The sequence below is a fragment of the Marmota marmota genome, unplaced genomic scaffold (genome assembly GCF_001458135.2).
Source record: "Marmota marmota marmota unplaced genomic scaffold, marMar, whole genome shotgun sequence".
Classification (NCBI taxonomy): domain Eukaryota; kingdom Metazoa; phylum Chordata; class Mammalia; order Rodentia; family Sciuridae; genus Marmota; species Marmota marmota.
Genome location: NW_025999932.1, coordinates 28,003,417 through 28,016,210, shown reverse-complemented (window position 1 = coordinate 28,016,210; position 12,794 = coordinate 28,003,417).

Here is a 12,794-nt window from a genome sequence, read left to right as displayed (position 1 = left end):
CTAATCCCAAAAACCAAATGCCAAATGTTTTCTCTGATATAAAGAGGCTGATTCATAATGGGGTTGGGAGGGGAAGCATGGGAGGATTAGACAAACTCTAGATGGGGCAAAGGGGAGGGAGGGGAAGGGAGTGGGCATGGGGTGTAAAAAAGATGGTGGAATGAGATGGACATCATTATCCTAAGTACACGTATGAAGACACGAATGGTGTGAATATACTTTGTATACAACCAGAGATACGAAGAAATGTGCTCCACATGTGTAATATGAATTGTAATACATTCTGTTGTCATATATAACAAATTAGAATAAAAAATAAAAATTTTAAAAAAGCAATTAATCTAGACACAGACCTCATACTCTTCACCATATTTAACTCTAAAAACCACAAAACTCCCAAAGATTATTGGAGGAAATCTAGATGAGTTTGGGTTTGGTTATAACCGTTAAATACAATACCAAAGGAAGTGCCATAAAAGAACTAATTCATAAGCTGGATTTCACTAAAATTAAAAAAAAAAATCTGTTCTATGAAAGAGGTTGCCAAGAGAATGAGAAATTATAGGCTTGGAGAAAAAAAAATTGAAAAAGGACTATTATCCAAACTCTAACCCTTAAATGATCCAGCTAAAAAATGACTGAAGAGACACCTCACCAAAGCAAATATACAGATAGCAAATATGCATATGAAGAGATGCTCAAGAATTGCAAACTGAAGCAACAATAAGATTCCACTGCAAAAATCCAAACACTGACAACACCAAATGACGGTGAGGACACAGGACAACAGGAACCCTCATTCACTGTTGGTGGCAATACAAAAGGGCACAGCCACTTTGGGAGTCAGCTTGGTAGTTTCTTATTGCGAAGCATGTTCTTACCATGTGATCTAACAATCATTCTCCTGGGTATGTAAATGAGTTGAAAATCTATATCCACACTAATACCTGCACATAGAATATCATGTGCATTTCCACTTCTGATATTCACCCCCAAAGAACTGAAAGCAGAGTCTCAAAGAGATATTTGTACACCCATGTTCACAGCAGTCTTATTATACACAATAACTAAAACATGGAAGCAACCCATGCGCCCAATTATGGAAATAACATATGTATATGTATATCATATCATATCTATTTATCTATCTATCCATCCACTAAGGGAAATAAACCAGTCACAAAACAACAAATACTGTATGACTCCTCTTATAAAAGGTACTGAGAATACTCCAAATTATGGAGATAGGAGGTAGAATGGTAGCTGCCAGGCACTGAAGTCAGAGGGAATGAGGTGTCTACTTTTTAATGGGTGCAGAGTTTCAATTCTGCAAGATGAAAAGACTTTTGAAGATGAATGATGGTGATAGTTACATAACAATATCAATGTACTTAATACCATTGAAATATATACTTAAAAATGGATAAGATGGCAAATTTGTCTTTAAAACTTTAAATCTGCACATGGATGTTTATAGTAGCATTCATAATTGTCTTGGAAGCCAACCAAGGTATCTTTCAGTCAATGAATGGATAAATAAACTATGGTACATCTTGACATTGAAATGTTATTTGTACTAAAAAAGAAATGAGCTATCAAGCCATGAAAAGACAAGGGGGAATGTTAAATGCATATTATTCAGTGAAAAAGTCAGTCAGTCTTTAAAGACGGCTCACTTCGTGATTCTGGAAAATGCAAAACTATGATAGACATAAAGAAGATAAGTGGTAGTCAGAGATTTGTGGGAATGAAGGGATGAGCAAGTGACGCCCAGGGGATTTTCAGGACATAACTATTCTGTATGGTACCATAATAGTGTCACGTGTCACTATACACATACAAATGCCAAAGAATATGCATTGGGAGAGTGAATTGAAATGTAAACTATGTGATGATGTGTCGATGTAGATTCACAATCTGTGAACAGATGTGCCACTTGGAAGAATGTTGACAGTGGAAAATGCTCTGCATGGGGAGGGGGAGGGGATACACAGAAACTCTGTACCTTCCCGTCAATCTTGCTGAGAACCTAAAAAGTGCTCTAAAAAATAAAATATATTTTTAAAAAAGTAATGAAAAATATGATTGCCATTCTGACTGGAGTGAGATGAAATCCTATAGTAATTTTGATTCGCATTTCTCAAATTGCTAGAAATCTTGAACATTTTTTCACATATATGTTGATCCATCGTATTTCTTCTTCTTCTGTGAGAGACAGGAAGGACAGTAGAATCAAACAGACATTATTACCTTATGTACATATATGGCTGTATGACTGATGTGTTCCACAAGGTGTACAATCAGAAAAATGAGAAATTATACCCCATTTATGTATGGTATATCAAAGTGCCTAAATGCATTCTACTGTCATATACAACTAATTAAAACAAATAAAAAATTATTTAAAAAAAATAAAACCACCTTACTACCTTACTGTTTATGGCTTCCAAAAAAAAAATGAATGAACAAAAAAGGGCGGGACACCACACACTTGTCCTTGAGAACCAGTTGAATTCTACCTGTACAATGGGAGACCCATGGCTGAATATACTCAGATATAACTGCTAAAAGAAAAGTAAGGAAAAAATAGAACAAATCCTTTATGTATAACTGGAACATTCAAAGTACTTTGCCCTTGTTCTCTTGAATGTCTTTGTAGCAACTCAATTGTGTTCATCCCTTCCTCTTGGAAACTCTGTCCTACCTGGGCTTTTTGTAACAGGCTACCCCATGCCTTTAGTGCACCTTCTTTGTCTTTATTCTTCGTTGTGTAAATTTGCCATGAACACACCTCTCAGAAGGTCTCCTTAGTCATCTTTCTGTCCAACCTTCCTCCCTCAGGAGCACATTCACTCCATTATTCCATTACAGTGGCCTCTGTTCAGACGACTCTCAAGTCAACCAAACAGCCTGAGTGGTTGAGAATCCACCTCCAAAAGCCTGCAGACATTCTTCATGGACTGTCATCTGCACTTGCCACATCTCAAGCTCCTGAATTCCTTTTCAAAATTATCCTCTATTTTCTTGCTAAGAAAAAAAAATAGTTCCCTTTCTGTCTCCCACACTGGGAGCCACCTTTGATTTTTCCTTCTCTATGGACCGTCCCATCCAATCAGCCAAGTCCTGTGGATTCTTCTGTTCGTTTCTCACTTTTCCACTGCATTGTCACCTCTGGAAAGTGGGCCTTCCATCTGGCCTTGGCTAGCACCCTCCTGCCTCAATCTCTCCTCCCTTCATCCATGCTTCGATCTGCAACCAAATTCTTAAAATATCTTTTGCACGGTTTCCCTCTGGATCTGGAAGCCGACACGTTGGGATCCCTGTGCTGAGCAGCATCGCACACAGATATCTCTTCCTTACACCAAACTCCTTAGAACCCACCACTCAGTCCTCATATTTGGCATCCACCATATACAGCTTTCCATTTCTAGCTCTCTTCTTATCTGTGCCTGCACTCCTTTAACCAGATTTTAATGGCAGAATAAGTGTGTGGGGGTTCTCTGAAAATGCCCACAAATAGAATAAGACACCAACCCACAACATCCCCAGGGGCTCTGACAGCTTCCTTCTGCATCCCAGTGACTGTAAATAACTGTGTGCAGACAGTACTATAACAAGCACTAATGAGGATGGATCACACGTGGAATCACAGAAGGCGAACCAGGCAAGAGCAAGCCGTCAGCCATATCGATTATCGTCTCTGTCGCCTCTTCCTATTCATTTGTTTCTTCATTGCCCATAATGATCCTATTTAGGTTTCTTAAGCCATTTCCCTCTCCACACACTGATGCTTGTTCAATCCTAGCATTTTAAATAAATGCATGCCTTACAAACTCAATTCTGTTTTGTGTTTAGTCAGTGTCTCCTCCCACAGCCGTCACCGTGCCAGTCCCTGCCAGCAGCTTCGATCTCAAATCTTTCTGTCATTGGCTTCCATCTCCCCAACCCCTGAACATGTTAGCTATTACATCGGTTCTGCAGATTATAAGCCTTTATTGCCTATAAAAACGTGTGTGTGTGTGTGTGTGTGTGTACACTCATAGAAAGTTGTCCACCTATCATTCTAAAGAAAAAGGGGTTTTTTTCCCTACACAGATAACTTAAGAATATACAGTAAATATTTCGAATCTAAGTTCCAGTTCTAAGCCCTTGTTTTTCAAGCAGTTATCCTTCGAATAGAGGCATGGCATCTCAGAGAGCTTTCTTTTTACAAACCTTTATATTTATGTGTATTATCTCCAGGGGAAACATTTGTGCTGTGAGGCCAGATCAAGGGAGAAACCCCATCTTTGTCTCACTGCACACTCATTTCCAAGCCCTGGTCCTCCCTGGATTGGGAAGCCACACAGAACAAAGAGAGCCACGTCCTCAGCGTGGCTCAGGACAGCCCCTGCTCCCCTTCTGCTCCCTCTTGGCTTCAGCTGTAATCTGAACCATCCCTACACATTAAAGAAGTTGGTCCATCTTTTCTGAGCAGTGTAGTTCCTTGTAACATTTCACACCTTGTTGGGCTTCGGTAAATCTGCCAGCAATACCCAATTTCACACATTTCAATTTTAGGCATTTGGAAGCTGGGAAGTCACTGGAGCTTCTCTCCCAGAAGGAAGGGAAATCTGTGCACACGTCACGCGGGGCTTGCTGAGTTCCAACAGCAGCACCAGCGAGCCAGGGAGCACCTGGCACAGGATCTGGGATGTGAGCGGCAACCTCATTTCAACCTTCTTGGCCCAGAATAATGCTCTGACTCCCTTCAGCAATCTCTCTGCCCTGGGCACCCACAGTGAAGTTATCTGTTAAAAGCATTTCTGTCACTCTCCACCACCGCCGCCCTTGTAGCTATTCGGCATCCATCCAGTTCTGCAGAGTTCTATTAGTTGTTCTCTTTTCCGAGTCCCTCTAAATTCATCCTTAAATGGGCATCTCTCATGCTCAATACGTGGACACCATCGCCTATTCACTTCCCAAAGGCAATTGCTCCTAAATGCATCACTGTAGCTCACTGTTCTGTGGAATGGCCGTGTCTTTTTCAAATATTATATTCAACTTTGTCTTTTACCTATGAATTCATGGACCCTGTGGGTACCTAGGAACTTCAGAGCTAAACTTCCCAAATTCTTCTTACCAGCTTTTGGGATTTCTGATTGATTACCCCTATACCCTGCTAGGTCAAGGGCCAGGCTGGTAGGGAACAAGCTGCTACCACTGCCATTACTGCCCCCAACATCCAACTTGTTGTAGGTACCTGGTCAGTTCCTGATTTGACCCTTTGTGCCCCTTTGACCACGTGGGCTTCAAAAGTACTACCTCCCTAGTCACAGTCACCTTACACACACATACACACACACACACACACACACACACACACACGGACTTCAGGATATTGTTCCATGAGAGATGTATAAAATCCTGGGATTAGAAGGACCTTAAGCAGTTATCAGGATTATTTCCCAGCTGTTGTTGATTCTTTCACTCATTCACTCATGAATTCATGGATTTTTCATTTACTAATTGAACAAAATTGCTCCCAAATGTTCAAAAAGCAATGAAACCAAGATCCTTATTGTGGTATACCCTTTATTGGATTTTATGGGTTCTTTGATTTGGGACACTGTATACATCCTCCTTTTTGCTGTCAATAGCTCCTAGATTTTCTTTTGGTGGGCCACTTGTCCCCCATTCATAGTCCTCAGGGTTTTGAGGGACACCCGTGGATGGAGGATGAACACTTGAGCCAGGAGCTCTGGCTGATCAGAGTCACAGTGATTGATCTAGGGAAGTGCTTCTGAAATAGGGGTCTCAGGACCCCTCTCCACTCCTAGGAACTACTGAGGACATCAAAATATTTTGATAATATGAATTATATTATAAATATTTACTCTACTTGAAATTTAAACTGAAGACATTTAATAATATTTATCGTGCTAACCCATTTGGCACATGAATGGGGTAACCAAAAGGCAGATGTAGATGTCACACATGGGCCCAACAGCATGACCCTCTCACCAAAGCTGATCTGGGTAGTTCTAGGTTGACTAAAGCTCTACCAGGAACACACATCAGCACTGGACCCCAATGGGGCACCCTCCTTCAGGAAACCAGCTCCTTATTGGCAAAATGACTATATAGTCTCTCTTCCATATTGGAAGTAATGGCAATTCATTTTGACAGAATGATATAGGTTTGCCTTTCTTGCTTGAGAACCTCAACCAGCATTACTAACTAAATTCTCCAAATACTTTCATGTCGCACACAACCTCACAATCCCACATAACATCAAAACCTCCATTTTATAGCACAGTAGTTATGGCAGCAGGCCCATAACCATAACACCCAATTTGCATGCCACCCCCACTACTCCTTCCTCCCAAAACTGCTGGCCCAACAGAGGGATAGAATTATCTGCTGGAAGGTTAGCTGAGGAGCCAACGAGGATGGAATCCTCTGCACAAATAGGGTGCACTTGGCAGGGCACAGTTTCCATGCTGAAACAATAATCAGTCTACAGTGTTCTGTCCCCAATAGGAAAAATGCATGGTCCGGGAACCACAGGTGGAAGTAGAGATGGTCCAATTTATCATCTTGTAGAAATTTTTACCTCTGCTCCCTGTACCTCTGAGCTTTCTGTCTTCTGGTGGTCATAGCAAGAGACCTAGTAAAATTTCAGCTCTATCTGGTAGTTTTGGTTCCTTATGCCAAGAGACCAGCCAGCAAGAAGAGCTTTACATTTCTGACCAAGGCAACCTGCCTTGATCGTCAGAAAGAGGTCAAATAGGGTCAAACTTGCTGTTATAAATAGGAGAAAAATAGATACATTTGGCATCCAAGTGAACCTCTTGAGAATCTCCATTTGCCAAGTCTGGCAAACTGGATAGTAAAGGAACAAGTGAAACACGCACAGCCTAAGAAGCAAATGCAAACAACAGCTTGCACCCTTCAGAAATGAGGGTCTGGGTCTCATCACCAGGTAAGCCCACTAGAGGGGCTGGGGCTGAGGGAGGGGGATGCAGGAAGGATACAGCGGAACAGAGGAAGGAGAAAATGAGGCAGTGGTGGCCTGGAGCCCATCTGCAGCAGCAGGGACCATGCTTCACTCTACTTCAGAGGCTCACCAGAACCCTGAAGGATCCTCTTCCCAGAACCCATATGAAGAAAAGGGCCCCAAGAGAGTCAAGGTGAACACTGTCACAGAGGCACTATTGCCTACCCACCCACCCCCCAAGGATTGAAAGATTTATTCACCCTCCTATTAGGAAGGTGGTCAGATAATAGCACTTAGCTGTCACCATCTTCAAGAATGACTTTGGTCCCAGAGCACTGCCTTGCCCAAGATCATGCCCCCTTTTCGGGGAAGGCCATTTCCAGTGAAGGGTCAACATGGGAAACAATCCCAAGGAGCCATCCCAGCTTCAGAACTCCACATGGGGTTGGCTGAGATCTTGTGAATTCATTGCTGCAAACAGCTTCTCCCTCTTCTCTGTCTTGCTTCCTCCCTTCCACCACAGATGTCCATCCTGAAGAACTTCCTAATGAGCTTCCTGCACACTTATCGCCACCTCAGTATGTGCTTCCCCGGGGGAAACCCAACTCGCAACCGCAGTCCAGCCCCAAGTGGGCCAGCTGCAAACCGAGTCAAACTGCACCCTCCCTGCATACTCAGCATAGCCCAGGTGTCTGAGGGTGGCTTTGGGGCTCCTGTGATCCTGGACACAGACTCTAAGAACCTTTAATACCCACTGCACACTTCCCTCAATAGATAGATGTATCATAAGTTTAAAAGGGTGTGTTAGGTGAATAAGATGTCAAGAGAAAGGAAGGGGTCAAAGATGATTCCAGAGCTTCTAGTTTGGGCAGCGCAGTCGATGAGCAATGCTTTAAACCCAGTTGGTGTAATTAAAATGGGAAAAGAAAAACGGCTTGGAGGGAGGATGAATTGACTTTAGACAAGTGGAGTTTGAAATCCTGGAGGATGCTCAGGTGAAGATGTCTACAAGGAACCCGAAATAAAAAGAACTACATGGGGGATTTTTTTCCTCCAGTCTCTGCTCTTCTGAGGTCAGTAGATTAACAAGTTCTGGCTCACACAGCAGGAGTCCCGCAGAATTTTAAATTACAGCTGTCACCCAGGAACTTTGGGCTCCTACAACAAGGGAGCAGCAGGCAAGGGGAGAGTGCCCTCATGGCAGGGGCTGAGGATTAGAATTTTTGAGGACTTTAGAATATAGGGCCTGATTGAAGCCGTGACCTTGGGTGAGAGAACCCAAGGAATCAGCAAGAGAGGTAACAGTCCATTTGCTTTCAAAAGTCATTGACTATGGAGATGGCAATATTTTCCCCTCGGTGGGAGCTTCTAAGTTTCACTACTCTCAGCACCTAGAAATTTCTTTCTTTAAAGCCGACATCCCTGATGATGACGTATATAAAACACTTGGCATTTTTGACCCTATTGATCTCCCTCAATTCTTTGGAATAAAATCGTCTCCAATTCCTTCATTTTCTTTTTTCCTCTGGCAGATGAAGTTTTTATGTTGAGAAGCATACCTAAGTAAGTTAAAAATTAATTCCAGGAGACTACTTCAGAATTCCAGGAATCAGCGAAGCTCGACGGGCCACACGCACAGCCTGAGTGACCTTTATTTTATTTTTTTTCCAGCTGATATTCTAGTCAACAAACAGCACAGATGGTGAGCTTTTCCCAGGATCATGCTTTGCAGAATGCCTGCATGATTTTGTTATTTCAAACTTGGAAAAGAGTGAAGATCATGTGTCCCTTAAAAAAAAAAACAAAAAACAGCATCTTCGGTAGAAAGCTAATCCAGCCCTCCCAGTAAGAACTGCTCACTGTGTATCATTCTGAATGTATCTGAGGAGATGCAAGGGTAGAGGTCCCTGTGCCACCATAAAAGGGGTCCAAATGCTGCACTAGACCTCTGGGTTCAAACCCCACCACTCCCCTAATCCTGTCACCTGAGTTGGTCAGCCTTTTCAGTGTTGGTCGTTCATCTGTAAATTGGAAGGACTGGACTAAAGGACAGCAGTGGTCTCTTGAAGTGGAGACTTCTACACTGTGGCATATTTCCTTATGATTTCAGATTTCCATGCAGTCTTCCCAGGCCAATAATGAGTCCTTCTGGGCAGACACGTGGAATTGATTTTCCCCTTCTCTCCACATAACACAGAATATATTTGCCCATGACAGGGGTCCTCAGATCTTCCTGGGCTTAAAAAAAAAATCACTTGTGGTGATCTGTGATGGGTTATAGCTGCTGATTCCCGGGATACTTGCCCACATATCTGGATGTGGTCTGGGATGAGGCCCACAAATTTGCATGCGTAACGTGTTTTCCTGATGGTTCTAATGCAGGTGTTCTACAGTCCATATTTGAGAAACACTATTAAGCACGGTCGGTACAAAATTGACATTATTGAATGGTTAACAATTCTAATGCCCCTTCTCTCCTCCATTCTAAGCCACGGTTTATTTTCTGAATGTGAAATTACCAACTTTTAAAGCTTTATAACCCATTTCCCTATGAGGTAATGAAGATGATGATAATGATGATGATTTGAATCGGCAGATGATTGTGGCTTGTTCTGAAGTGCTGTTCCAATTTTTCTTATTCTATCAACGACTGGAAAAATAAAATAAATTTTCAATAGCTAAATAATTTTCTCTCATCTTGTTCTCTGGAATATCCTGGAAGCCAGTAACCAACAGCTAATATGTGCTTGTTTATTTCAAGTGTTATTTCAGCAAAAAAAAAAAAAAAAAAAGTAATGAAATAAAATCATTTATTTATCTGATGGTTTTATAATTAAGTTACAAAAATGATTCCTTGTCAGCTTTTAGGGAGTTGGTTTTTATTATTTGTTTTGTTTGAAAACTCAAATTTTGAAGTACTGTTTTCAATGCAAAATTTTCTAGTGCCTATTTGACTAATTTTTTTTAACAAATATACTTGTAAAGCAGTGTTTATATTTCCATAGCATTTGAATGTTCTGTATGTAAATGAAATAAAGCTGTAATAGGAAACAGAGTGGAGGACTGAGACACTGCTTGGGATAAGGCATTAAGTGGTGTGAACTACCTCAGGCTATGGAGGACTTCAGACCAACCTCATGCTTTCACTCGGGTCTCTTTCATTCATTCTCCACTCCAGATGCCGAAGAAGACTTTTAAGACATACATTTTCTTACACTTCAGTTACAGGCTGAATTGTGCCCCGCCAGAAAAAGAAATTCTTACGTGGAAGCCTACTACCTCAAAATGTGACTATACTTAAAGATAAGAACCTTGAGGAGGTAATTTAGTTAAAACGAGAACTGTTGGGATGGACAGCAATCCAATCTGTTGCGTGTCATAAAAAGAGAAAGAGACACTGGGAATGCATGCACAGAGGGACAACCTTGTGAAGATACGGAGAGAAGATGACCATCCACAAGTCAAAGAGAGGGGCCTCAGGAAAGCCAGACCTGGTGATCCTTGATCTTGGAATTCCAGCCCCCAGGACTTTGAGAAATTAGATTTCCATGTTTAAGCCCCCAGGTCTGTGATACTTTGCTGACAGCCTGAGCAAACTAGTACAGCCTCTCTCTTCTCTCCCCTTTTTCCCCCCACTCCACGTTCCCCACACACATATACCCTTGCTTAAGAATTTCCAGGGGCTCCCATTTCACTTAGATCAGAAGCCTTGACCCTGAGCCCAGCATGCAGGGCCCTGCCAGGCTTCTGCCCTCTGGCCATCTGTCTTCAGGCAACAGTGCCCTCACTTCTGAGCACTTTGGAGCAGTTTCCTCCTTCACCAAGTCACCCCTTCCCCTTTTTCTCCTGACATAGTCCACTTCCTCCCGCCCTTGGGTACTCTCCCAGGCTCCTCTCCTTCAGGAACACTGACAATTTCCCTGAAGCAGGACTTTCTATGAACTCTCACAGTCCCCAGACATTTCCTTCATTGCTTGTACAGAGTTCTAAGAATCACGTTTGCCTTTATTTGATTATTTCATTCATACGTGTCTCCACCACTGTATTATGATCTCTAAGAGGGCAAAGGCCATGTCTGTTTTGCCCCCTGTGGTATTTTCAGGCCTCGGTAGGGCCTGGCAAAAAGCAGGTGCTCAGGCCATTAGTGCTGAATCAAGTGTCTGAAATTGACACCCACTTCTGGTCATGGAGAGGCGGCTGTGTCAGAGCACACAAAGAAAAGGGGACTGATGTAACTCTGAGGGAAGGAGGAAGTGCTGTCAGGGGCAGGAAAGTCCTAGGAACATCTCGCCTCTCTTTACAAGACAATCTTCAATTACCAGAACTAGAAAGTACCAACTCTGCTTTTCCCTGGACAGACACTGACACTCCAGACTCAGCTGGCAATGGAAGTATCTCCATTGCCCATGATAAACTCAGTCTCTGACCTTGACCTTCACACCATTTCCTACGACCTCTTCTCCACCCAAAGCTAGTCTTCCCCAATCTTTCACATCCTTTGGCCACTTACTTCCCTTCTGGCTATTTGTTCTTCCAGCCCTAACCCTTTCTACTATCCACCTTGGGAAGAAATTTTTCTCTTCAATTTGTCATTATTCCCAAACCTGGTGAAACAACCACATGGAGGCATTTTTTTAATATCAACATTCCTGGGCTTGTCTCCTAAGTTCATCCTGCAAAGAAACTGTAGCCTGTTGCCATCTGCTCTTTAGTGATGAGCCACACTATCTGGGACTAGCTTAGTGCTAAAATGAATTTGTAGGAGAAGTTAAGGCAACTTAATTGTTCCTCAAACATTGGTCTGGGGATATCACCAAAGTGATAAACACAGAGTAATGTTCTAACTGATAATAACAAACATTTCCAGGAGTAGCTTGTAGCTGACAGCATGTCTTCTCAACCCTCCTCCCATTTGATTTTCCCAAACTGAGTGTGAGAGAGGACAAAACCATGATCCCTCCTTATATGCAGGGAAACCTTGATTGAGTTCCTTTAGAATGGCAGGAGGGCCACTGCTCGGACCTCTAAGTACATGAAGCAGATCCATCATCTCCTAACATCCACAACCTTGTTTCTGCCACTAAGACCATTACTTAATATTAGTGCAGCCATTAGGGAGTTTGGAGGCTCTTCAGAAACCTAGAAACAGAATCCACATAAGATCCAGCAATCCCCCTTCTGAGTATATATCTAAAGGAAATTAAATTAGAATATCAAGGAGGTATCTATACTCCCATATCTGCTGGAGCATTATCCCCAATACCCAAGATATGAAATCAAACTCAATATCCATCAACAGTGAATGGATGAAGAAAATATGGTGTATATACACAATGGAATGCTCTTCACCTTTTTTTTTAAAGGAAATTCTGTCATTTTCAACAATATGGATGGTCTTAGAAGACATCATACTGAATGAAAAAAATCAGGTACAGATATATAAATACCACATTATCTCACTACATGTGGAATCAAAAAAAAGTCAAACTCAAAGAAATAAAAAATAGGTTACCAAAGTCTGGGGGAGGCACGTGGGTCAGGAAATGATGTTAATCAAAGGGCTCAAATTTCAGTTAGACAAGAGAAATAAGTTTTAGAGATCTATTGTGCAGAATGATGACTATAATAAATAATAATGCATTGCATATTTTTTTAAAGTGAAGGAAAAAGGAAAGGGCCTTGACATGTTATTGTCACTAAATGCTCTTCAAAATTATCCTTTAAAACTTATTCTAAAGTCTTATAAACATCTCTGAAAATTAAAAAAAAAACCAAAACACTTCCTAGTGCTTTCTTTTTTTTTTTTTTTTTTTAA